At 44.3% G+C, this 27,110-nt stretch overlaps 1 protein-coding gene across 2 annotated transcripts in view; it reads left to right on the top strand.

Moving 5' to 3' along the window:
* The window catches only part of CASZ1 (castor zinc finger 1), a 306,042-nt gene that overhangs the window by 55,893 nt on the left and 223,039 nt on the right, over window positions 1-27,110 (top strand). For both annotated transcript variants that reach the window (XM_053400928.1, XM_053400925.1), the window contains exon 2: window positions 2,624-2,768. The gene's annotated coding sequence lies outside the window, so the exon portion shown is untranslated. The remainder of the gene's footprint in view (window positions 1-2,623; window positions 2,769-27,110) is intronic.

Genomic DNA, 27,110 nt, shown 5'->3' with positions numbered 1-27,110 from the left:
TAGAATATACCATACAGCCTAAATAATGGAAAGTTACTTTAGTATATTTGTGGAATGTTTCTTTCAATCTATAATTGAGATTGATTCAGCATAAATTTATATTTTGGATATACTGAATTCCATGTCTACAAGAAGGAACTAACTCAGATGCTGCAGGTGTAAGCCTGGGAATGCCTCATTCAGGCATATGATTTGGGCTTGTACAGTAATATTTCCTTTTTGGTCTGAAGTTGTCCATATAAGTCTTGTCTTGATGAAATCCTTGGTGTCTATGTAGGTTCATGTACTTTTAAATTACACTCCTGTAGTATGGGGATTATTGTTACTAAGAGACTTATACTTCAAGCCCAGAAGATCAAACACCGTATTTTTTGCTCTATAAGACGCACCAGACCACAAGATGCACCTAGTTTTGGGAGGAGGAAAACAAGAAAAAAAATATTATGAATCCCAGTAGCCAGAACAGCAAGAGGGATTGCTGAGCAGCGATCCCTCTTGCTGTTCTGGCTTCGGGGATAGCTGCGCAGCCTGCATTCGCTCCATAAGACGCACACACACTTCCCCTTACTTTTTAGGAGGGAAAAAGTGAGTCTTATAGAGCAAAAAATACGGTACTGGCCATGTATTCTGCAATGGCCTGAAGACCTTAATGTCCTTGGTATGTTTGAATGTATTTTCTATAAATGCCAAAGTTGTTTGGATACCTATTTGTACATTTGGACGGCATCTTTAGCTATCTGTATGTGTAAATTAAGAAGGATGTTTATTATATTGTTAATGTGAGCTGATGGGTTTCTTTTTTCCTTCCTAATTAGGATTAGGGTTAGCTGTATGTTTTGGGCTGACGCCTGAAAGCATTTCCAGTTCTGACCTCCTCAATGAAATGGTTAGGACTGTTGCAGGTTTCTCTGGGGTCAGATGGGCCAAAGAACCCAAACATGTTGTAGTTTTGTTCCTTGAGAAGATCCCAAACAGGGTACCTCTGAGTTCTACACACTAGTGGGAGGCAGAAAACGACTCCTTTCCCTTTTTTCTTCTTCAAAAAAGATCGCTAGAGGGATACGTGCGGTAAGGCAGAAAATATTTACAGGTTTTATAGCTGCAGCACAAACAGGAAAAGCCCTTTTTGTAAAATGAAAAAAAAAGAAAGAAAAAGTGTGTGTTGTAGATATTCAAAACAGGGATTGCCATGGAAACGCCACAATATTTGCTTAAATTGACACAAAGGAGGTTGCTGGTTGCAGAGGTTAGGCTTCTTTGGGCAGCGTTTTCTTTGGCCTGACACCTATTGCAAATTAATCTTGACAACCCGGGTTGCATGTGTCTTTTTTCTTCTTCCTCCACCACCTCCTCCTCCTCTTTCCCTTTCTTTTCTCCTCCTGGAAGAAAAAAGAAAATCACAAAATCACATGTTGGTGTTCGGGAAACACTTGTGTTTTCTCTTGAACGTTTCCTCCTCTCCCTGTTTTAGGGTTGAATTTGGCTTTTGACGTTGCTTTCCAACTGCAATAATAATTAATTGTTAATAATATTCCCTCCCCACCCTCCAAAAATAATAATCACCAGGCAGGGTCATTGGGTTTGGGAGCTTATGAATATGAGGAGTGGGTGGGAATTAGGGAGAAATTCCTTGGAAGCAGTGAGTTTCCACCAGGGTTTGAGTGCAATGAGGGTGTCCCCAGCAGCACCAGGAAAAGCTATTATTTTTCTCCCTGCTGTTAGATGCTCACCTGAAAAAGTCCAGTCCATGAACCTGCAGCCTCCAGGGCATTGGCTGACTACAACTCCCATCATTTCAAAGCACTGGACATGCTGGCTGAGGCTGATGGGATCTAGAGTCCATCAAGAGTTACTTGTGTTTGTTGATGAAATGTTACTGATGATTTTATGTTGCCCACTACCCTGATATATATGAGAATATTTGGCAATAGAGAATTACTTGCAAACTAATAATCAGAAAACCGAACAGCACGTGCTTCCCTTACAATATTTAATTTTTCGGGGGGGAAATAAATCCCCAAAGACATTAAAAATGGTTAACACACGAATTTGAGCAAGCTCAAAGACCTTTGCATATATTTTGTTACCTGAAAAGTTGCTTACAACATTGAAACTGTCCCATGGGAGCAGCAGAACTACTTAGTCCTGCCCACTGAAATTAATGGGCCTTAGTCATGTCCATCGGTGTCAGTGGATTTACTCTGAGAAGGGCTGGCATTGCATACAACCCTATAACCATGGAATTCTGCACTTTCAGAAATAAATAATAAATATAGTACATGGGACGTGTCCTGCCTCACATCTCTCTTACATGTTACATTTGCACCAAAAGCCACCATTCGCACCAAAATACAGCTCTAATCTACCTATCTGTCTATTAAAGTATCAAAAGATATGGGTCTTCAGTATATTAGGCAAGCTTGGCATTTTCACAGTTTTTTAGCTATGTATAAAAGTAAAATAAAACCTGATAAATTCATACAGCTCTCTACCGCATCAGAAAAGTTTATATATTGGAACTGTAATTTTTCAAAACACTTGTAAGCAGTTGTGTGGCGGTTGCTCTCAAAAAGGGGCTGTAAATTCATTACTACTTTAAAATAATTTCCCTCTGTTTCCTTAGGGCAAAGAGACACCAACAAGTATAGGGAACCTATCAGACTCTATCTGTTTCCTGAAGCACCCTGGGAGGGGTTACTGATCCTGACACCCCTCCTCAACGTGTTGATTTGGAATGGATTTCAAGCCCAGGGAACACAGGATACAAGGTACTAATTTGTTTTTTCTTACAGTCAGATCTTGTGGCTCAAGCTACTTGCATGGGTTCTCTTAAACCTCTGCTGAGGTATGTCTTCATCCAGGGCTTGGGACGTTCATTTTTAAAAGGAGCTATTTCTACTTCAGTATGTGGCAAAGGAACTAGTTTGGTTCATGTGCAGTTCACAGTTCAATTCATGCTTGTCTAAGTAATCTTCGGCAATTTCTTCCAACATTCAGAAAGCTACAAGCTGCTGTGCTGAGATATATAAGAGAAGACGAATAAAACGTCCAAAAATAACCTCAACCCACATACAGTGGATGTGAATTGTTTAATTATTTTTCCACCAAAACTGTGATCTTTACACTTAAAGGCCCAAAGAGTCTGAGGCGTAAAAAACACCGGTAAGAGAATGAACTTGCAGATGAACTAGAAATTGTTCAAAGCCCACCCCCACCCCCCAAGAAACCACTCCTGATTTAATTCATGTTCTATCTACCCAGCAATTATAGAAACTACTTTGAGTGTAGTTGAGGACATTTTTGAACTAACTCGATGAACTTCATTAATTCAGACTAGTTCATCCTTAGCACTGCCTGCTTTCTTTCTTCCGTTAGAGCCCCATGTATAAACAAAACTTGCTCAAGGGAAGTTCTGATGTTGCCCAAGGCTGATACATCTTGCAATGCTCAAAATGTTCTACACTGTGTACATTGCTGTTTAATTCCCTCTTGGAAGCTGTGGAATTCCCTCCCCACAGAGGTGCATCTGGCGTCTTCATAGTGTAGCTCTTTGCCCCCTGGCCTTTTGCGGTTGAGATGTATTTCTAAGACCCACCCTATTCTTCTGATGCAAATTGTTTAAGCTCATTTTAATATTGCATTGCTATGTCATTGTAACCCACACTGGAATGTTACAATGAAGGGCAGGTAAGAAATCCTACAGATAAGTTGATAGTGCCCTGCCGCCCGTCTCGAAAAGTGAAATGCTTGCGTTGCTCCAGATGACGGACAAAGCCTGTGACTGCATCTGCGCTATCCAGGGCCAGCCCATGACAATCTGCTGTCTGATGGTGCCTCTTCCCATCCCAGTACAGAAGCTGTCCAGATTGGCAACTGAATTTCTTTTGTTTTTGTGGTGGGACAGTCCTTCCCTGGCACCTGAGGTCAGCAGGCTGGCTTAACACGGCAGAGTGCAGACCACGTGGCACACACTGCCCTATCTTCTCAACAATGAGTAAACAAACAAACCCCTGTGTTTCAAAATATGAGTCAGCAATATCAAAGCAACACGATGGCCAGAAACAATAGCAATGTGAAAAACTTTATGGAATAATTCAAAGCATCAAAACTAACAAACTGAAGTCTCTGAAAGTCCTTAAATGAATCACAGTGCCAGACTTTACCCGGTGGACAGCAAGCTGTGAAGCTTTGTATAATCAGCAAATGTCCAATTCTGATGTCCAACTCTGCTGAACAGTGTTTCCGGATAACAACTACTGTTTTGTTGAATTCTTCATCAGCCAATTAGTTCAACACTTGTAAGTAGAAAGATATATAATTTCTTCATTAACTGAAAATAAAATATTCAAACGATGACCTGCACTGTTCAGCACTGTTCAGCAGAGTTCAGAGTTGGACATCAGAATTGGATATCTGCTGATTATACAAAGCTTCACAGCTTGCTGTCCGCCATGATTCATTTAAGGACTTTCAGAGACTTTCAGAGACTTCAGTTTGTTAGTTTTGATGTTTTGAATTATTCCATAAAGTTTTTCACATTGTTATTGTTTCTGGCCATTGTGTTGCTTTTGATATTGCTATCTTCTCAACAACCTGTTGCTGCTTTTTGTCACTCCCACCCAGCTGAGACACACTGCCCAATGATAGGGCCAGCCCTGGTGCTAACCAAGGGCTCCAGACTTGTCAAACATGTTGCTGCTGAGATCAGCATCCTCGCAACTAGCTTCCTCACCCAGCATGCTGGAGAATTTGCACGTGTCCTGACATCACAGCATTCTCATCTCACCACTACCACCACCACATGAATTGTTTTTCCTGGCACAGGAAAAAATATATGAGGTCATCACACCAGGATCTGGATTAAGTTATATTAAACATCATGGAGAAGGAGGTAGGACTGGGGCAGGGCGGGAGGCAAGTGTCTGCTTTGGGGGGGGGAGAGCTTTTAGACAAGCTGTGAATTTTTTGACTGCTGATTTTTTGACTGCTATGTTCATATAATTTATTTTGTGAATTGTTCTTTGGGAGTCTTGGGAGGGAGCTATTTTATTCTGTTACACTAGATGCTCTCTTGTTACCATTCTCTTTTTATTCGGAAAGGTAGCCTATAACTGTTCCAAGATAAATTAACAAATGGTCTGTAGACATTTTCAATGGATGCCACACAATTAGCATTATATCTACTTCGCCTGTTGGTTTTTTAAGCCGATTAACTCTCATGGATCTGGGGACTGTAGTTTTGCAGGATTGCAGAAGAATCTTCTGCTTGTTTTCTTGCAGAACTACAGTACCACACTTCTTTTCGAAGGGTATGTAGGTGCCAACACAATGGAGCTGGTTCTTGACATGGATGAATCCTCCAGCTAACAGTTTGTTTTTAAAATGCTTACCATAGAGTAGTAAAACTTTCAGTTGCACCTTTGGCGGGGCATTTCAACAACCTTACTCTCCGAATCTTGCAAAGAGTTCAAGAACAAGTGGGCGTGATCCATGGCTTCTGTTTTAAACCACAGATCTTCCACGATTTGTTTGGAACAAAGGGAGTGTCTTACTTGGAACAGAGTTATAGGACAGGGTCATGCGACTTTCCCTGACACATAAGATCAGATTATGTTTTACAAGTTTGAATCCCCTGAATTCCTGCTTTTATCGTTTTAGGTTGCATTTTTCTTTTAATGATATTGTTTGCTTTTCCATTTAAAATATTGAGCAGTTTATAAACTCTTTCAATCAATAAAACAAAATAATAACTATGACTGTCAAAAAGAAAAGGTCTTCTTTAACCACTGCAGCTCCTATAAGTCCCAGCTAGCACGGCTGACTAGACCAGGAGTCGCCAATTTATTTGGGTTCATGGACCCATTTGAAAATCCAAGAAACTATCATGGGTGCCACATGGGGCAGTGGACAAGGAGTAGCAGCAAACTACCAAATGCATATATGTGTTAGACGACGTTGCAGAACGTACCGTTGCTCATCCTGCAGCGATTGAGATGTTGGAGGGAAAGGGCCCCAAAGTGAGACAGACTGTGTTGGGGCCCATTGTTTTGCATGGAATTTGTTTGGAGAGCACAGCGGGTTCCCTCAAGCTCATAAAGTGAATTTGTAGCTGAGGTGAGGTGGCAGGTTACGCTACGGCATCATGATAGCTGAGTGTGCAAACTGGAAACAAGGAAAACTTGAGTTCACATTTCACCAGTCCTCACACTCACTCTGTGGTCTTTGCAGTTGAAGGAACTGCATCTTTGCGGTGATGATCCTGGTCTACTGCAGGGACAGAGGAAGCTGCCTTATGCCCAGTCAGACCATTGGCCTGTCCACCGCAGCAACATCTACCAACAGATTCTCCAGGGATCTCTGGCAGGGAGTCTTCATCCCTGTATTACCTGGAGATGCCAGGGATTGAACCTGGGACCCTCTGCATGCAAAACAAGTGTTCTGCTCCTGACCTATAGGCCCTTTTCCGTTTCCCTAAATACTGTACTGGAGTATTATAAGGATTACTGGTCTGACATATGCACTGCGCTTTGAACACTCAACATGCACTGTGTGAAGCCAAATAGTTGTATCCAAATAAATTGTAGTCAATGTAGGCCCATTGAAATGGAAGGACGTGATTAACTCTGGATCCATTCAGTTCTGTGGTTCTGCTTTGAACAGGGCTTGGTTGGATGCAAATCAGTGTTGTTGATGTTAAGGGCTGTTTCTGCTCTGCCTGCTCAGTTGCCTCGAATCTTCTGTGCACAGTTTTGAGCAGGAGCCTTATGACGGACGCTTCTCACTTTGAACCTATCCCTGGCCTTCCCAGAAAGGACCAGCGCCTTTAACCTAGGCAGGCACTTTTCCTGGCGGAGTTGTCCCTCTCTCTTTTGGTGTGGCTCCGACAGGGAGGACGAGGAGAAAGCGAAAGGCCTCTCTGGGCAGGAAGTCGGGTTGCCGCCTCCATCTGCTCCAGCGTTTGGCCAATCCATATTGTCAACATATTGCCTGCCATATGGATCAGCTCAGCTCTCCAGGAACGCTTGGGAGACCTGACCTCTAGTGTGACAAGATGTGAGCATGAAGGACAGGAGTAAAAACAGCCCTTGGGTCTCAGAGTGTGAAACTGCGTTCCAGACACTTCCTTGCTCTTCGTGGCATCCTCCATCCTCTCTCTTTGAGCAGGCTCCTTCTCTCTCTCTCTCTTTCAATCCCCCCTCCCCTGTTTTTTCACATCCTTCGTCTGTATTGGATCATTGACCTTCAATCCTAACCAGACCGGACAGTTCTAAACTCCCTCCCCTAGGCTTTCAATCAGATATTTGGTTGACGGCTGCACAGAGCTGAGCAGAGGGGAGGGGAGGGACATCAAGGGAAGGGGAGAGAAGGCAACATGTTCCTTAAGGCCCTGAGATTATTCAGTCCTTGTCACAGGAACATAGAAAGCTGCCTTATTCTAATCCATTGTTTCTTCTAGCTTCATATTGCCTGCACTGTTGCTTTTGATCAGTGGTGTCCAAACCTTTTTCTCTGGACTGCACTTTCAGAATAAAAATTTGCTTATGCCACATCCATGTTTTTAATGAATAAGGAATGTATTGGAAAAGAAAATGAAACAACTCTTAGCCGTGCTTGATTTAGAACGTAGAACACAACTACTTTAGAATATGATCACAGGACATCCAGAAAGTATAAAACCATGCAGCTAGAGAAGAACAGCAATCATTCCCAAAATATAATGTCAAACGAGCTTCGTACATACATACCTTAAGTATGTATACACACTCAGTGACAGGTGTGAGCTTCCTTTTGCCGGGTAATCTAATTTATATTAGCTCTAATATGAGACAAACAAACTCTCATCTCCTCATCAATACAAAGAAGCCTTTCTCTTTTCTGATCTTTCATATTTATCAGAGTTGAAGATTCCTGTTCACAGCCATATGTCATGGAGAACATATGTCTTGCTCTCATTTTGAAAAGATATCTATCCATATTCTGCGATAGATAGATATAGATAGATAGATAGATAGATAGATAGATAGATAGATAGATAGATGATAGATAGATAGATAGATAGATGATAGATAGATAGATAGATAGATAGAGATAGATGATAGATACTATACCACACTGAAATGTTGAAATGTTTCTTTGATTGTCCTTGAATCTTCCCGCCACACTTGCCATCCTCTTCTGCCACACCAGTGTGGTACGCCACATCCTTTCAAGGACTACTGGTTTAAATGGAAGTCATTCCCAGACCTAGCTGGAAATGCCAGAGATTGAACCCGGGACCTTTTGCAAGCAAATCAGCTGCTCTGATCGCTGAGCTGCAGCCCTCTAGCTGCCCTTGTGCTCTGTCAGCTCCAGATCATCTAAGAACAGGGCCTTTTGCTACACCCCTTTGAGAAGACCAGATTCCTCTCAGGATTGACAGTATGAGCAGGTCTAGACAGTGCTGCTGCTGAATGTGTGCTTTGAACACTTGGTCTTCACTCTGCAGTTGTAAAGTTCGTACTTGGCATGAGTTAAATCTCCAACAAATGGGAAGGACCCCTGCCTTGAAACACTGGAAAGCCACAATTAGTCAGTGCAGGCAATACTGAACTAGATCAGGGATGGGGAGCCTGTGGCCCTCCAGTTATGGTTGGATTTCAGCTTCCATCAGCTCCAAATGCTGGCTTCATTGGCTGAGGTTGATGGGTCCAGCGATATCTGAAATGTCCACCCCTGCAAAAGGGTTTCTATGACTGTCTCAGTATGTGTGCCCATCTGGGTCTACGTTTGGCTCTGAAAGTGTTCCCGTTTGACCCATGAGAAATGCAGACATTGTTTTAGAGTAAAATTAAAGCTCTGTTCTTGTTTTTCCCCTGCCCTAGATTTTGTACCATGTAAATTGCACAGGTGTGTTCCAGGAACCTTATCTATAGATCCTCTCCTTCCCACAGACATTAATAACTGGTATTTGATTGTGTATTGAATAGTTGCCTGAGTTATTGCAAAATGAAAAGGCGAGGATGAGCCTTAAATTGCCGTGATGTAAGAGGCCTGATTTCGTGCTAATAATAATAAGTTTCCTGACTGAAAGCAGAGTTACTCAGAAAGGGAACTGACCTTGGCTACTGCTGTCTGCTTTGAGCGTTGGGTCATCAAATGGAAATGCAGACTGGCTGATTTCCACAGTGAGGGTCTAGATCAGAAGTTCTCAACCTGTGGGTCCCCAGATGTTGTTGGACTACAACTCCCATCATCCATGAGCTCTGGCCTTGCTAACTAGGGGTGATGGGAGTTGTAGTTCAACAATATCTGGGGACCCACAGGTTGAGAAAGGCTGGTCTAGATCATCATGTAGGGCATTGACATTGGAGAGAACAGTGGGTAGCCAATGTTGGGCTACAACTACCAGCAGCATGGGTGATGGTCAGGGATGATGATGATGATGCAAGTTTTAGTCTCCAGCTGTGATTCCTTTATTTCAGGGGGTGGGGTTGATGACCCTCAGGGTCCCTTCCAACCCTGCAATTCTGATTCACTGGAGGTTTTTAAGCAGAGGTTGGGTGGTCATCTATCAGGGATGCTTTTGCTGTGATTCCTGCTTTGCATGGGGCAAGACTAGATGACCCGGGGGGGGGGCCCTCCCAGACTTACAATTCTATGATTCTCAGAATACCTAGATAACCTAGTTCTCCACCCTGGTTTAAAAGAGCATGCACCCTGTTCCTACATATGCCTTGAGTTTGTAATGTAAATAACACTTATCATGGGTGCCACCCAGACATGGAAATTAGTTCATACACTGTGGCTGTGGCATGGGAAGTCACTTTACACTGAGTCAGACCCTTGGTCCATCTAGCTTAGTATTGTATACACTGACTGGCAGCAGCTCTACAGGATTTCAGGCACAGTGCATTCCCAGTCCTACCTGGAGATACCATCGGGGATTGAACTTGGGTCCTTCTGCTTACAAGGAAGATGCTCTACCACTGAGCTATGCAGTTCCTGAAACAGAGCAAGGGATCCATCTATTTCCAGTTGGTGTCACTTTTGCATGTTAATGGCATCTTCACATGACACTTACTTGGAGTGTGAGATTCACTGCCACTGTTACCTGCTGGAAACACTGAAAAGCCACGGCGAGTCATTGTAGGCAATATTGGGCTATAGAGACTCAGTGGTCTGACTCGGTATAGGCAGCTTTCTATGGTTTCCATGAATGTCCTAGAGTGTGGGCAATTGAGGCCCTTTCCCCAGCTCCTAAAATGTCCCAGTTATGTCCATAAGAACTTGAAAAATAGATCTTTAATAAATGCAAATGGAAGCCTCTGAATACCAGTGGATCATAGCCCTGTGGGTTTCTCAAATGTATCTGGTTGGCCACTGTGAGAACAGGATGCTGGACTGGAAGAAGCCTTGGCCTGATCCAGCTTATGATGATGATTTTATGATTAACAGTGAATGAGGGTTGTTGTCATCATGCCCTGCCCGTGGACTTCCTGGAGCAATCTGAATGGGAAACGGGGCAGGACTAGATATGCCTGTGGTCTGATCCAACAGCTGGGCTCTTCCTATGTTGCCCATAATACCATTGCATACCATTTCATTGCATTTCTACTTTAAACTGCAGATTAAAAACCTGTATTTAAATAGCATTTTAATACAGTGGTACCTCAGGTTACTCCTGCCAACCTAGCAGTTCGAAAGCACGTCATAGTTCAAGTAGATAAATACCAGTAGGTACCACTCCGGCGGGAAGGTAAACAGCGTTTCCGTGTGCTGCTCTGGTTCACCAGAAGCGGCTTAGTCATGCTGGCCCCATGACCTGGAAGCTGTCCGCCGGCTCCCTTGGCCAATAAAGCGAGATGAGCGCCGCAACCCCAGAGTCGGCCACGACTGGACCTAATGGTCAGGGGTCCCTTTACCTTTACCTTACCTCGGGTTAAGTACTTAATTCGTTCTGCAGGTCCGTTCTTAACCTGAAACTGTTCTTAACCTGTAGCGTCACTTTAGCTAATGGGGCCTCCTGCTGCTGCTGCGCTGCCAGAGCCCGATTTCTGTTCTTATCCTGAAGCAAAGTTCTTAACCTGAAGCACTATTTCTGGGTTAGCGGAGTGTGTAACCTGAAGCGTATGTAACCTGAAGCATATGTAACCCGAGGTACCACTGTACATTTGTTAATGTTTTATCTCTTGGAATCAGATGCAAAATGTGCGTTTTCCCTCAAACTATAGATTTAGATGAGTATTGTATCTTTTGAAGTTTTCAAGAACTGTGCTATAGCTTTCAGAGAAGTGTGAAATCTGTTTTGGATAGCTACCGTATTTTTCGCTCTATAACACGCACCCGACCATAACACGCATGTAGTTTTTAGAGGAGAAAAATCCGTAGGCATGCCACCCGTAGGCATTCCCTCCATAACACGCACAGACATTTCCCCTTACTTTTTAGGAGGAAAAAAGTGAGTGTTATGGTGCAAAAAATACGGTAAGTTCCAATCTGCACATTAGCCTTAGAAGTGCATATCAGGTCATTCCATACAGGAACTTGCAAAGTAAATGCAGACTTCTTAAGTGTGCCTAACTAGAACAAATTACAATTTCTAGGGGGGCAGTTGTGCTAGGCTGCCACAGTCTTTACCCATGCAGAATGCTGTCTGCAAATGACCTGAACCATGAGAGCTGCCCTCTTGACGAAAACCTAAAACTTATTTAAACAGAATCAGATCATTGGTTTGTCTTTCCTGGGACTATCCCATCACTTCCCAACAAGAAAACAATGTTTGTTTTGCTAATTGAACACAAATATTTTTTGGACCCAAATTCAAAAAAGTAAAGTGAACATTCATTTAGCATTCCTAAATATGTAAACCACCTTTACATATTTGAACAATCCCTCATTTGGACCAATGTAAGTGCGCAAGACACATTTCTCAGAAACAGGATGCTATTAAAAATGCAATTCTGAGGAATGTGTTGATGAAAGCAGAAAGCAAAAATAAAACCCATCTTTGGTGTCTCTCTCTGTGTGTGTTCCTGTTCATTCTCTTCTCTGCTGCATTCCTGCATGAGTTAATTTAAGGCGGGGTACACATCTTAAAGATGTGTCCCCAAACCTTACTTTTTAGCAGATCAGTCTGTTAACTGCTTTGGAAGAATAGCTTACTCCATTTACGCCCCAGGCTGCTTTTCTTAAGCAAGTTTAACGTTTTAATTTTGTTGTTTAGATTTTTCAGTGGCGGTTCATTTGCTTTTATAAAAAGAAAAGGTTGAGGGGGGGGAACCCTGAACCCTTGTAAAAACTTGGTTAAATCAGCCCAGCTGTCCTGAAGATAGCGACAGGCTGATTCCCCCCCCCCCCCACCCCATCAGCTTTGAGGATCTGATTCAGAGGATTTCCTTTATGGCTGTTTGCTGAACTTGTTCTTCATCTCCGTCATGTTCCCAAGAAATGACAAGAGTAATGACAAGCAGGATTTTCTTTTTTCTTTTAATGTGGAATCTGCTGAGTCTCCTTTGCAGATGGCTAGAAACATAGTATTGTTCAGGCTGCTGGGAGCTCTCTGTGGTTCCTGGAAGGGGGCACTCCTAGCCCTACCTAGAAATGCCAGAGATTGACTTTGACGCCTTTTGTATGCAAAGCTAGGACCCTCCCCTGAGCCTGACTTATCTAAGGCACTGGTTTTCAAACGGATCTTTGGGGATCCTCAAAAACCTCTCAGGGGCTTTGACACATTCTGGTCCGATGCCAGGAGCTGCAGCGAGGCTGGGAGAAAGGCATAGCTTGATGGACCGCAGATGCCTCCAAGGGAACAACTTTCTCCAGCAACTATTGGAAACCGACTGAAGCCTTTTCTGCCTTTGCCTTCAGACTATCTCCTCCAGGCTTCACCACCACCTCTCCGAGAATTTGAGCCTTAAAGGGCCAATCCTCTTCCCTGAAAATGGGCACTCTGCCTTCTTCCTTAGCATCTTTCCTGATGCATTCCTGGCACCACTGGACTGATGGTGTGCAATGGGAGGCATCCTCAGGCGCCAGGCTCATTTTCCTGCTAACATGGATTCAATTGAGAATACGTGGAGATTTCTGGGCACCAGTTTGGCAATGACATCTCCATCAAGCCAGCTGACTCGCACACAGTCCTCCATCATCACATCAAGGAAAATGAGTGTAGGGCTGAGAACGGAGATATTTGACAGTGCTACAGCCTTTCCGGGACGCGGGTGGCACTGTGGGTTAAACCACAGAGCCTAGGACTTGCCGATCAGAAGGTTGGTGGTTCGAATCCCCGCGACGAGGTGAGCGCCCGTTGCTCAGTCCCTGCTCCTGCCAATCTAGCAGTTCGAAAGCACCTCAAAGTGCAAGTAGATAAATAGGTACCGCTCCGGCGGGAAGGTAAACGGTGTTTCCGTGTGCTGCTCTGGTTTGCCAGAAGTGGCTTAGTCATGCTGGCCACATGACCCGAAAGCTGTACGCCAGCTCCCTCGGCCAATAAAGCGAGATGAGCTCCGCAACCCCAGAGTCAGTCACGACTGGACCTAATGGTCAGGGGTCCCTTTACTTTTACCTTATAGCCTTTCCACAAGCCACCCAAATGGAACTCAGTTTAAAAACCTCTGCCCTAGCCCATAGTTAACACCATTTCCACTGTGTGTGTTTCTCCTTCTTGCATACTGGGACAAATGAATGTTGTAAAAGCAAGCTACAGTCAGGCAACGCAGCTGAGATCATAGAATCTTAGAATTGTAGCATTAGAAGGGACCCCTAAGGGTCATCTAGACCAACCCCATGGGGAACAGGCATTCTGTTGTGATGACTGTAACCAAGGTGCCATTTGGTGCCTAGCTCACATATCTAACCCTACATTCCCTGGTGGTCTTTGGGTGGGGGTCTTCTGGGGGCTCCTGTCTTACTGCATCAGGTGCTGTGATATTATCTCCAGCACCTGGGAAAAGGCCATATAAGCTGGCACCATGTTCAACTAAGCAGGGCATTGGGGTTCGAGGAGAGAGTATGACAATGGTAGTGGCCACAGAACGCCTCTTCAAATTAATCAGTGTGTTGTCCTCCGGAAATGCTAATGGTGAAAAGCAATTAAAGTGCCCCTCTTTCCCCACCCCCCTTTCCTAAGTAATCTGTGTTAAGAGCTGGAAATGAAGGTTTAGTGCCCGTATAACTCAGTATTTGAGCTCCACCAGTGTGAATCAAAACAAATCTGAAACCAGGACTCTGAGGACAGGGCTGGTGTGGGAGAGAGAAATGCTGATCCCCAGAAGTGGCTGCACTCTCTGCAAGCCAGAGGTTGTGGTGCCCCAAGCATGAGACATGTCAGAGAAGCTTCTGCTGCTCTGGGCAACCCGGGAACAGTGCGCATCATGCACTAATGGGGAAGCGACTTCTCCCCTCTGGGTGATTGCATGTGTGAACGCAGCACACATGGCTGGCTTACCATCTTCCTCCTGCCTTATTTTCCATCGGCACGTTTTTTCGGTGTGGCTCCACATTTTAAAGTTCTCAAAAAGCTGCTGTTTCCAAACAGATCCTAAGTGAGCCAATCCAGCAAGGAGGAGGAATGGGGAAATGCCGAGTGGATGCAAAACAAAGCCCTGCAAACGGTCCTGGGCCCACACAGCTGCCTCGCCCGTAGGCAAGGATCCCAGATTCTCAAGGATTTCCCACGGCTGTTGTGCACGCTGTGGCCTGTTGGTGGCCTGGCACTTTATAACAGGGAGAAAAGGATTTCCTGAGATGGCTTCATTTCCCAATTTCTTAGATTGTGTATGGGGAACCTGTGGTTCTCCAGATGTCCAGCTGTGGTCAACCTCGACCAGCATGGGCATATTGATGGGAGTTATAGTTCTTCTGGAGGGGCCTGGGTTGTCCATCCCTGACCCATCTCCTGCTCCCTCCCTTGATGTCCCTTATGCTGGAGCTGCTTCTCATAACCCCTGTGTGATACTAGTTCTCTCTGGCTTCCTTCTGAACCCACCTTTTCTGTGGGTTCCCCTACCCACATTGTATCTGGGGCCAGTCAGCACGATACATTCAAAGTACTGTTGTACCACTTCCCTTTTTTTTATAAGATATTTATTGAAATTTTCAAAATGTTACATAATAAAAATGAAAAATAAAAAAAACAAAATACAAAATAAAAATGATTAAAAACCACTCAGTCTTTCCATTACTTATTTTTCATTAGCTTGTTTCCCGGACCTCCTCACGCCTCCCTTTTTTGTATTCCAGTTCAGTTTGTTGGTTCAGCAAATCCTTACCCTCTTTGTTTATCCTAGTCTTTAATCTTAAAATATTGTAACGTTGGATTTTTACCTATTAATAATCCATTTTTCATATTCCCTTATAGCATTACAGCTGGAAACCACTTAGTTTCTATCCAACATCATTCTATCATTCATTAATTTTACAATATTTCTGTAGCTAGTCTTTGAATTTCTTCCAATCTTCTTCCACTGACTCTTCTCCCTGGTCTCGGATTCTGCCGGTCATTTCTGCCAGTTCCATATAGTCCATCACCTTCATCTGCCAGAGTGGGAAGATCTTGTGTCTTCCAATACTTTGCAATGAGTATTCTTGCTGCTGTTGTGGCATACATAATAATAATAATAATAATAATAATAATAAATTTTATTTATATCCCGCCCTCCCCAGCCGAAGCTGGGCTCAGGGCGGCTAACAACAATAAACAATACAAAAGTACAACACAAACAACACTCTAAAATCATTCATTATAAAATTAATTAAAGAAAGTTCTGCCCTTCTTTGACACCAATTGGCCCACAATGCCCAGGAGAAAGGCCTCTGGTTTCTTCAGAAAGGTATATTTAAATACCTTTTTCATTTCGTTATAGATCATTTCCCAGAAAGCCTTAATCCTTGGGCACGTCCACCAAAGGTGAAAGAATGTACCTTCAGTTTCTTTACATTTCCAACATTTATTATCGGGCAAATGATAGATTTTTGCAAGCTTGACTGGGGTCATGTACCACCTGTATATCATTTTCATAATATTCTCTCTTAAGGCATTACATGCCGTAAACTTCATACCTGTGGTCCATAACTGTTCCCAGTCAGCCATCATAATGTTATGTCCAACATCTTGTGCCCATTTAATCATAGCAGATTTCACCATTTCGTCCTGAGTATTCCATTTCAACAGCAAGTTATACATCTTTGACAAAATCTTGGTTTTGGGTTCTAACAGTTCTGTTTCTAATTTTGATTTTTCCACCTGGAAACCAATTTTCTTATCCGAATTGTATGCCTCCATTATCTGATAATAATGAAGCCAATCTCGCACTTTATTTTTTAATTTCTCAAAACTCTGCAATTTCAGTCTATCTCCCTCTTGTTCCAGAATTTCCCAATATTTCGGCCACTTGGCCTCCATATTGAGCTTTTTCTGTGCTTTTGCTTCCATCGGTGACAACCACCTTGGGGTTTTATTTTCCAATAAATCCTTGTATCTTAACCAGACATTAAGCAATGCTTTCCTGACAATATGATTCTTGAATGCTTTATGTGCTTTAACCTTATCATACCACAAATATGCATGCCATCCAAATACGTTATTAAAACCTTCTAAGTCCAAAATGTCTGTGTTTTCAAGAAGCAGCCATTCTTTCAGCCAGCAAAAAGTTGCTGATTCATAATAAAGTTTAAAGTCTGGCAGGGCAAATCCACCCCTTTCCTTTGCATCAGTTAATATCTTGAATTTTATTCTGGGCTTCTTGCCGTGCCACACAAATCTAGAAATATCTTTCTGCCACCTTTTCTGTGGGTTCCCCTACCCACATTGTATCTGGGGCCAGTCAGCACGATACATTCAAAGTACTGTTGTACCACTTCCCAAAGAATCCTGGGACGTGTAGTTTAAGGGTGCTGGGAGTTCCCAGAAAAGAAGGATTGATTGTTTCAACCACTCTGGGAATTATATCCTTGATTTGTAAGGGGCAAGCTGTATGTTGTGGTGAGGGAAAGGTGCTCTGAACATGCTTGGGGCATTGAGAATCAGGATCCAGGATTGTATGTTGCAACTTCAGGAGTTAGAATCATAAAATTATAGAGTTAGAAGGGATTCTGGGGGTCATCTAGTCCAATCCCTGCAATGCAGGAATCTCAGCTGAGAGATGGCTATCCAACCTCTGCTTAAAAACCTCCAAGGAAGGAGTGTACACCCCCTTTTGTGGGAGCCTGTTCCACTGTTGAGCAGCTCTTACTGTCAGAAAGTTCTTCCTGGTGTTTAGTCAGAATCGTCTTTCTTGAAGCCATGGGTTTGGGTTCTACTTTCCCGAGCAAGCAGGAGAAAACAAAACTTGTTCCATTTTTCATGTGACATTCCTTTAGATATTTGAAAATGGCTAACATATCTCCTCAATCTCCTCTTTTCCCTACTAAATATAATCAGCTTCGTTCCTCATAAGGCTTGGTTTCCAGACCCTTGATCATCTTGGCTGGCATCCTCTGCACACTTTCCAGCTTGTCAGTATCCTCCTTAAATTGTGGCACCCAGAACTGGACACAGTACTCCAGGTGTGGTCTGACCAGGTGTGGTCTAAACCTTGACTTTATATTCCGAAAAGTACTGTAGAAAAATGTGGAGATGCGGGGAGCACTCTTGTGAGCGATAAGGAAACACCAAGCAGGTCCACTAACATCAAGCAGGCACCTTCTGTTTTATATACCCGACCCGGATATATCTAATGTTGATGTATATTTAATCCGCTTTTAGTTTATTGCTGATTTTAATTATTTTGGGAACAGTTGCTTTTAACCTTTCATTCTTGTACTGTATTGCCCCCCCCTTTTTTTTGGTGAACCGCCCTAAAGTTTCATTACAACCAAGCAGTGCATAGATATTAAGAAATAAATAAGTAAAGAGAGCGCAGCGGCAGACAGAGAGGGGCATACCTTGCTGTCTTTGGACATGCATTAAGTCTGATGCAAACCCACAAACACCCTGCTTTTGTTTGCAGCCCTACTTGTGCATTATTGGAGCTGTGGACGGAAAGGTGCCTGCAGAGGCCTGCAGTTCCTAGTGAAGGTGATAGCCTGGAAGAGGCGGTGCTCTGTGTCTCACGAATGGAGGCGGCCGGGAGAAACAATAGTCCTGTCTCTTTAAACAGGCCACATGCCAGCCCTCCTGCTAGCCTGCTTTATCTGAGGTCCCGCTGCATGTTATTCCAGGGCCGATCCGCTTTAGCTAATTAATAATCTGACAGGAGACACCCGAGGGATTAGCCGCCGAGACTAGTCAGGCCAAACCCCCAGCAAATGAGACTCGTGCTCCCCAGAGGCTCTGGGGGTGACATTGGGGAAAGCTGGGAGGGGAGAGGGGGTCACAGCAGGGGTGGGGAAACTCTGAAGTGGATTTGCGGCACCTGAAAAGAGGGTGCATGGGTGGGGGGAGCTGTGTCTTACGAGAAGCATTGAGAGAAGGTTGTGCCAAACTAAAAGGTGCCTTCTTCGGTCTACATTTACACCCTGCTGCTCCTCACGCATGCATCCTGCCCGCTCTTCGAGGAATTGGTGGGTGCTGGGTGTGAAATCTCCCATTTTTGCTTTGCAACAAGCCTGTGAAGTAGGTTTAGGCCAGGGCAGGGGCAGGGGTAGAGAGAAAGGCTTGCCTCAGGCAGCGCCAGTGGCTGAACAGCGTTGTGAACACGCATCTCTTTGCCCCACTGTACTGCCTGCTTCTCTAATGTCCTTTGCTTGTGAGCTTCCTCTCGGGGTATCCGGCTGTCCACTGTCGGTAACTTAGTTCTGTGTAAGGTGGGTACACGTACACAGTCCTTTTGGGCCCTTGCCACAGCTGTGGGAAGGGAAGAGTGCACTCTTCAGGGAACATAGAAAGCTGCCTTCTGCTCCCTGATGTATGAAACTCCCTGCCAATAGCAAGCTAGCCTATCAGGGATACAAGGTGGACTGGTGGTGCTCCTGTCTGTCGCCTGCTTAGCTGGCTTTTTGCCTGCAGGGAGTTTTTAACGTAGGGAAACATTAAATTTGCCCATAACCCATGCACTCCGCTACCTTCTGAAGGAGTGCAGTCCACCCTGCAACCTCATCCTACTTGCATGGGTGGCCCACAGATAAGGCAGCGGCTCCCTGCGGCGCTGGATGTTTCTTGACCTGGAACAGGCAACATCAGCCGATCCTTTGCATCCTCTTACTTACAGGCACGCACGGCAAAGTGGTTTGGGCTGCCTCCTGCACTCCTGCCAATTGCCCGTACTGCCTTCTGACCAACATCATTAGCGCAGGGTATTTATATTTCATTAACGACATTAAGCCAAAACGGTATTAAAAGCTGGCGCTGGTGATAAATAGCATATTAATAAAGAGGGAAGCGGGCTGCAGTGTAAGCAAGTGCTTTCTCCGGAGCAGTTGAGGCAGTTGGCTGTTCTTAACCCCTTTGACTTGCCCCAGGAGAGATTGAATAGCTGGCATGGTGGGGGCACATGCATGGGTCGAACGGTGGGAGGGAGAGGGGATTGGCAGAAAGAGGCAGACCACCAGCTCTTCCTCTGTGGATGGGTCTCTTGCTATTAAGGAAGGAGGCAGGAGATTGTAAGACGGAGAGCTGTGTATTAGGTGCCAGGATGGGGTACAGGGAACAGGCCTTCCCATTCACTTTTGTGTACTGATCAAGGGAAGTTATTGTCCCACTCTATTCTTCCTTGGTCAGGCCACACCTGGAGTCCTGTGTCCAGTTTTTGGCACCACAATTTAAGAAGGATGTTGGCAAGGTAGCTGGAAGAGTGGTGCTTTCCTCCACTCTTTCTTTCAGCTCTATGTTCTTTTCAGGGCTCTTGCACTCATTTTCAGGTACTTGAAATGTATTAGAACAGAGTTAGGCATATGAAGCGTTTTGCTATAATAGTCATTTTCATAAGTTTTACAACAGATTTCCAGATGGGAGGGGAGTAGCAAGTAAGATCAGGGATAAAGAAGCATCTCTATCACACCCACACACACACACAATCTGCCACCTCAAGTCAAGGGCCTTTGAACACCCGCAAAGTAACTTTCTTAAGAAGAACAAAGTTTTTCTTAACTATAGCAAGAGGAGCTAGAATGCAGCATCTGAACATGTGCAGAGTGCCCCAGGCATTAGATGACTTCTAGAAAGCAGGAAAATAACAGCAGAAGTGCTAACCACCTACACTTTTAAAATTATTATTCTCCTGGTTTGGCATCCTCTTCTCCTGACAACTGGACTGGAAGACCGAATCCTGGCTGGGAGGGTTGCGTATGCGAGTGCCTCCTTGCAGCACCTCCTCTTCTGGGGCTTTCATGGCACTTGCTCCCTGACAGGAGGCCCCGCAAGAAGACAACTCCTTTTTTGAAAGGAATTTTAATCAAACTTGACTGAGGAGTGCTGAAAAACACGAGGAAGTAATTAGAAATCCAAATTTATGGCCCACTAAAATATTTCCCTGTCCCTTTCTCTTTGCGTAAAATGTCTGTGTTTACCCGCTGTCCCACTCCTCTCTCCCACAGGCCTGTCTCCCATTATGGGCCTCGCTCTTTTCATTAACGGTGCTTCTCGTTAAGCTGGTAATCGGGTCCTCTGGCCTTTCGCTCTCCACCTGGGAGGGTTTGGAATAGGCAGGCTCGGCTTTGAGGGAAGCCAGGGCAGGTGTCAAAACCCTCTTTTTAGAAACTCCTTATCTCTCACAGGAGTTAATGTACAAGCTGAAGGGCTGAAATTCCTCTGGAGGGCCCTCCCTTATCAGAGATTTTCCTCTTGGGAACAATAGGTTTGGAGAAGCATTCTGAGGGGCTTGATTTCAGCTTATCCAAGGGGACTTCATCATAGAAGTGTAGAGTTGGAGGGTCATCTAGTCCAACCCCCTGCAATGCATGAATCTCAGCTAAAGCATCCATGGCATCCATCACCACATCTTGCAAACCTCTTTGAGATGGTCCTGAGCCACCAGTTTGCACATCCATGTCTGCCACATGTTCGCTCTTAACATCATTTGCCTGTTGGAATGAACCACCTAGAGGTTATTCAATTGCTGCACACACACACACACACACACACACACCTACCTTGTCCACTAAAACCCCATTAGCCTCATATGCTAATGTCGCTTGCGAATTCCAAGAAGCCAAAAATAAAAAATTGGTGCAGTTTTGAAACCAGTGGTTAAATTAAGTGCAGCATTGAAAGGTTCAGTCTGCCATCTTGATTCAAAATGGCATCCCAGTGTATCCAACAAAGACAGAGACCTGCTCCCTGTTCTCAGGCACCAACATGCAAAATTTGGTTACGTTACGGTATCTTAAGACGTGTCGAAATGCATACATAGCAAACAAACAACTTTGTGAAAGACATTGTAGATATAATAATATATCCCCAACCACAGACCTTCAAAGCGGCTTACGGCTTTTAATAAACTATTATAATACATTATAATAGCACAGCACAAGGAAAATAAAGTCAGGTCCTCCCCTGCCAGCAACCCTCCCCGAACTCAACAATCGTAACATTGCAGTGGAGATCCAGAGCAAAGACAAGTTTACTATTTTCCCTGTTCATTTATAAAGCGCTCCAAATTTTCTAAGCACCTTATGTATTTTAAAAGATAAGACAGCTCCTACTCACAGGCCCACAATCTAATGGGTACAATACAAAAGGAGAAAGGAATGAGGAGGGAAGAGGAAAGCAAGCTTTAGAATAGCTTGGGGTCGCTTGAGGCCAAAAGTCTGATGAGGTAAAATGCATGTACAGTGGTATCTCGGGTTAAGTACTTAATTCATTCCGGAGGTCTGTTCTTAACCTGAAACTGTTCTTAACCCGAAGCACCACTTTAGCTAATGGGGCCTCCTCCTGCTGCCATGCCGCCGGAGCACGATTTCTGTTCTCATCCTGAAGCAAAGTTCTTAACCCGAGGTACTACTTCTGGGTTAGCAGAGTCTGTAACCTGAAGCGTATGTAACCTGAAGCGTATGTAACCGAGGTACTGCTGTAATGGCCTATTGGAAAGCCTGAAGTGCAAGGGCTAAATGAGCCTCTTGGTGGTGGAGGAGGGGCATTCCTCAACTTCCCTGTGGCACCCAAAGGCCCTGCTTCATGTCCCTGCCAGCCATCTTTCGAAAGGTCCTTCCACCAGTCAAGCATGGAGATTTGCATTTGTGAATTGGCCCCCTGTCAACTGTGGCTGCATGAACAAAAATGAAAGCAGGATGGTGTGCCTAAATCCTCTTCTGTTTTCGCATGCACTCCCCTTATGTACACAGTTCCACTCTTTTTAAAAAAACCGACGAAGAGGAAATGAAATGTCCAAAAGAGAGGTTTCCAGAATTTGCTTCTGCTTCGCTTACCAAAGGAGACATAATTACGCGCGCGCACACACACACACACACACTGCTACGTTCCTTCAGTTTCAACAGGTGACGATGCTCAAGCCTCTCTTCTCAATCTTAAGGGTGAGAAAGTTTTCTCTTCCCCGTAAAGCAGGAGTAGGCAACCTAAGGCCCGGGGGCCAGATGCTGCCCAATTGCCTTCTAAATCCGGCCCACAGACGGTCCGGGAATCAGTGCGTTTTGACATGAGTAGAATGTGTCCTTTTATTTAAAATGCATCTCTGGGTGATTTGTGGGGCCTGCCTGGTGTTTTTACATGAGTAGAATGTGTGCTTTTATTTAAAATGCATCTCTGGGTTATTTGTGGGGCATAGGAATTTGTTCATTCCCCCCCCCCCCAAAAATATAGTCCGGCCCACCACGTGGTCTGAGGGACGGTGGACCGGCCCCCTGCTGAAAAAGTTTGCTGACCGCTGCAGTAAAGTGAATGCTGAGACTTTTGAGCAGCCGGCTACATGACATGCCCAGTACCACATTTCATGCTCAAAAGGGATTGTAGCCTAGAGCACAGGATCCTTCCTAAATAAAGCACATATGGAAGAAATACCTAACGGACAGCAGAGCTGATGCCTGTTCCACAAGGAGTTTAAAGGGGACCCTGTGAGAGTCTGCTTATGGACCAATTTGCAAGTGAGGGCATTGCAAAGTGGCAAGATGATTGTCATGGCAGGAAGGCGTTCTTTAGTTTCTCCCAAACTCCTGTTGGAAGGCGCAGAAACTTGTATTCTTAGTATCTCACAGTTGTAGATTTCACAGAACCCTTTTAAAAACCTTGCTGGAGTTGAAGTTCATGATTAAAAACTACAGTGGTACCTCTGGTTAAGAACTTAATTCGTTCTGGAGGTCTGTTCTTAACCTGAAACTGTTCTTAACCTGAGACACCACTTTAGCTAATGGGGCATCCCACCGCCACGCGATTTCTGTTCTCATCCTGAAGCAAAGTTCTTAGCCCGTGGTATTATTTCTGGGTTAGTGGAGTCTGTAACCTGAAGCGTATGTAACCTGAAGTGTCTGTAACCCGAGGTACCATTGTAAACAGGAGGGCGGGGGAACGTAATCAGATTTTATTGGTATTGTGTGCCAAAAATGTCAACTGAAATGAAAAATGTTGGGGTGACCTGGACCCCATCACGTTAATGGAAGAGGATGCAAAAAAGGAAAAAGGGCCCATGCCATTACAAATAGTGTCATACGTTTGGACTAAAAACTCCTGTTAAAGTTCATATGAAGCAAATATAACCCCCCCCCCCGGCCATCTTTTTGGATTAATAATATTACTTTATACATGCAGAATGTGCAGGGAAATGTTTGCAAAAACACAAACTGCTTCATTGCTCTTGAAGAGATATGACCACATTTATATATAAAAAAACGAAATTTAAAGGTGTTGGGGGTGCTGGGTTTTTTTCGAACACTTTATGCGTTTGTTTGTTTTGAGAGGTTGTTGTAGACTCACGTAGCTTAGGCATTTCATAGTTTTATTTTCTCATTCAGTGGCAGGAGAGTTAGGATGGGCAAAGGGCACAGGATGGGCATAGAGAGGAAATGGGTCAGGATGGCACAGAGAGTGGGGGGGGGCGTGATCCCTGCCCCACCCACTGCCATCTCAGTCTCCACCCGCAATGGCATCCTTCCCAACCCCACATACTGCCTTTGAGGAAATATGGACTCAACAGATAACCCCTCATAGCTTAGCAAGGTGAACAGGTAGGGTTGTCGCCACTGCTGGTCCTACTCAGAGTAGACCCATTGAAGTTGCTACAAATGACTAAAAAAGGGTCCATGAATTTCAGTGGGTCTGCTCTGAGTAACACTAGTTGGCTTGTGGACCCCTTGAAGTTAACGGAACTTAAGTTAGTCGTCTACATTAACTTCAGTCAGTCTACACTGAGGAGCATTGGAGAGAACCCTTTTCCTTTTGGAAAGGTTCAGCAGGGTGGGGTGGAGAAAACCCGCACAATACAGATCTCACAAGACAGAGAGTGTCAAAGAGTATGTGGATTATATTCATGTTTTGGGAGGGGAACCCAAAATAGGGTTTATCGTATTTCTGACGGGGTCCTCAGGAAATTATTCAATGCCAAGTTAGCATCCTTCAGGAAGTTCACTGTTGCTCTTTGACACTCCTCCCTCCACCCTACTTTGCCAAAACTCTCTTTGTGTGTGTGTGTGTGTGTGTGTGTGTGTGTGTGTGTGTATCCTGAAGATAATTAAAGACTTGGAGTGGTTTGCACCTATAGGGTTTTCCCCTTTTATTGGATTCCTCTGCAATTAACTTCTGCATGTAGTTTCGGTGGAACTGGGAAGGATCTAGGAATGACTTTTCATTTTCATCACAGCGCTCTTGATCCATTGGCTGTGGATGTATGTTTGACCCTTTATTCCTTTTCTTCTTAGCAGTCCAGCAGATAAACCCCCATCTTATATTGTCTGTTCCCTTCCTTCCTTCTGTCCAGGAAAGGAAGTGTGGTTTATTCATTTGTGGTTTTTTTAAATATTCTCTAAAATGCATGGTATCCCCATTTTGGATTAATTTATCCCTCCCCGCAATCGTGGTCTGAATTGCCTCCAAAAGAACAGGAGCCAAAGTGGTAGTTTAAGAGCAGAGGCTGTGTGGATTTTGTACTTAAAAAATAAATAGTATTTTAACAAAATAAATAAGTAAGCCTATGTACTCTATAAATTCCAGGCCTATTCAGTGACGCAGATAAAAGGGCATTTGCATAGTTTGCATAATTTCGGCTGCTTCTCCTACTCATAAGGAAATGAAGGCTCAAAACACGGAAAACCTTATTCACTCCACCCCTGCCTGAGATTTATGTGGCACTGCCACATTCCTTCCTCATAAGGGCTAGAAACTTATCTTTTAATGGTAGCTGAGAGCCTTAGGATGTAGAATTGTGAGCCCAGAAAGGAGTTCTTTGGTTTATATAGCACCATCACTATACAAAGCTCTTTACAGAGATACTAAAAAATCTAAATATGTCCACATTAGTGGTGTTTTTATTTATAGACTTGTTATAATTTCTACTACATCAAAAATCTGGAATGTATTGCTGGCCCCCTTACTGTCTCTGCTTCAATATTTCATAACCTGTTTTCTTTGATGATTTTATTTTGTGCTTGGTTTTGCATTTTAATAAAAACTTTTTAAAATACTCGGAGAGAGAGAAAGAGAGAGAGAGCACTCTGCCCAGGAATCTAACAATTTAAATTAACCCTAAAACTCTGGAGAGCCACTACCAGTCAGTGTAGACAACAATTAGCTGGATGAACCAAAGGCAGCTTCCCGTGTTCCTGTGTCTTGTCTTAGAATAATAGAATTGTAGAGTTGGAAGGGACCACAAGGGTCATCTAGTCCAACCCCCTGCAATGCAGGAATATTTTTGTCCAATGTGGGGCTCAAACTCACAACCCTGAGATTAAGAGGCTCATACTCTACCAGACCTCAGTGGCAGAGCAGGTGCTTAGCATGCAGAAGTCTCCAGGTTCAATCCCTGGCTGCCTCTCCAGGTACAGCTGGGAAAATACTCCCTACATGAAACCCCAGAGAGCTGCTGCCAGTCAGTGTAGGCAGTGCTGAGCTTGGTGGACAAGGGGTCTGGTACAGGATAAGGCTCCTGACTGAAGTTGCCATTTGTAAACGCTCTCCTCCTCTGTCTTCCAGCCGAGCAGCTGAGCTCTGGTGACACACGCAAACAAGGCAACAACTGTTGGGTGTGTATGCTCTCTGGGGAGCAGTTTCCTTTCATGCCATGTGGTAGCTAAGGCAGCTGTCCGATTCAATAAGGAGTGTCAGCGTAGAAGCACCTCCTTCCCCCCTCAGCTCAGATGGGTTTCCCTTCTGTCTCTTCTCTCCACCCCTCCCCAATGCATGCACTCTCGCTAGATGTTTGTTTTTGGGGGAGGGGAGGGGAGGGGGGAGACAGGGATCCAAAGCAGGAAGAATAGCAGCCACAAGTCACAAGCAGAGTTAACCATTTAGAAGCGGCAGGTCTCAGACCCGCGTGTTTGCAAGTGTGCAACGCAGCTAAGGATTTTTGACGTCTTGAAAAAAATCGCAGGAGGCATCCCGCTTCATTTCCTTCTCTTGCCATCTTTTGCATGTAAGGCGCAGAAGAGGATTGATGTTGAACAGAGCAAACTTGTGACACACACACAAGAAAGCAACTATGGCCTTTGGGGTTTCTGCTGATTGAACTTTGAGTTGCACTCCATTCTATTCGTACTCATAGTGCACTCATTGAAGTTGATGCATTTTAGCTTTGTAAACCGATCTGTATTTTCTTTCAATCAAACAGTATATCCCTCATGTTCTTGAAAAACGACTCCCTTAGGTTCATTAAGTTCAGTGGGTCGGCTCTGAGTAGGACTTAGATGGATGTACAGTGGTACCTTGGGTTAAGTACTTAATTCGTTCCGGAGGTCCGTTCTTAACCTGAAACTGTTCTTAACCTGAAGCACCACTTTAGCTAATGGGGCCTCCTGCTGCCGCCGCGCCGCCGGAGCACGATTTCTGTTCTCATCCTGAAGCAAAGTTCTTAACCCGAGGTACTATTTCTGGGTTAGTGGAGTCTGTATCCTGAAGCATACGTAACCTGAGGCGTATGTAACCCGAGGTACCACTGTAACCCTTTGGAGTTTATTGAGGGTAGAAAATTCCAATACCCACACAAACGTACTTGTGTGTGTGTGTGCGTGTTATTTGTTTTTTTCATGCCTGTTTCTCAAGAGGCATTTCTAGAGTC

Source organism: Podarcis raffonei, chromosome 8 (assembly GCF_027172205.1).
Source record: "Podarcis raffonei isolate rPodRaf1 chromosome 8, rPodRaf1.pri, whole genome shotgun sequence".
Classification (NCBI taxonomy): Eukaryota; Metazoa; Chordata; class Lepidosauria; order Squamata; family Lacertidae; genus Podarcis; species Podarcis raffonei.
This window is presented reverse-complemented; position numbering and strand designations above follow the sequence as displayed.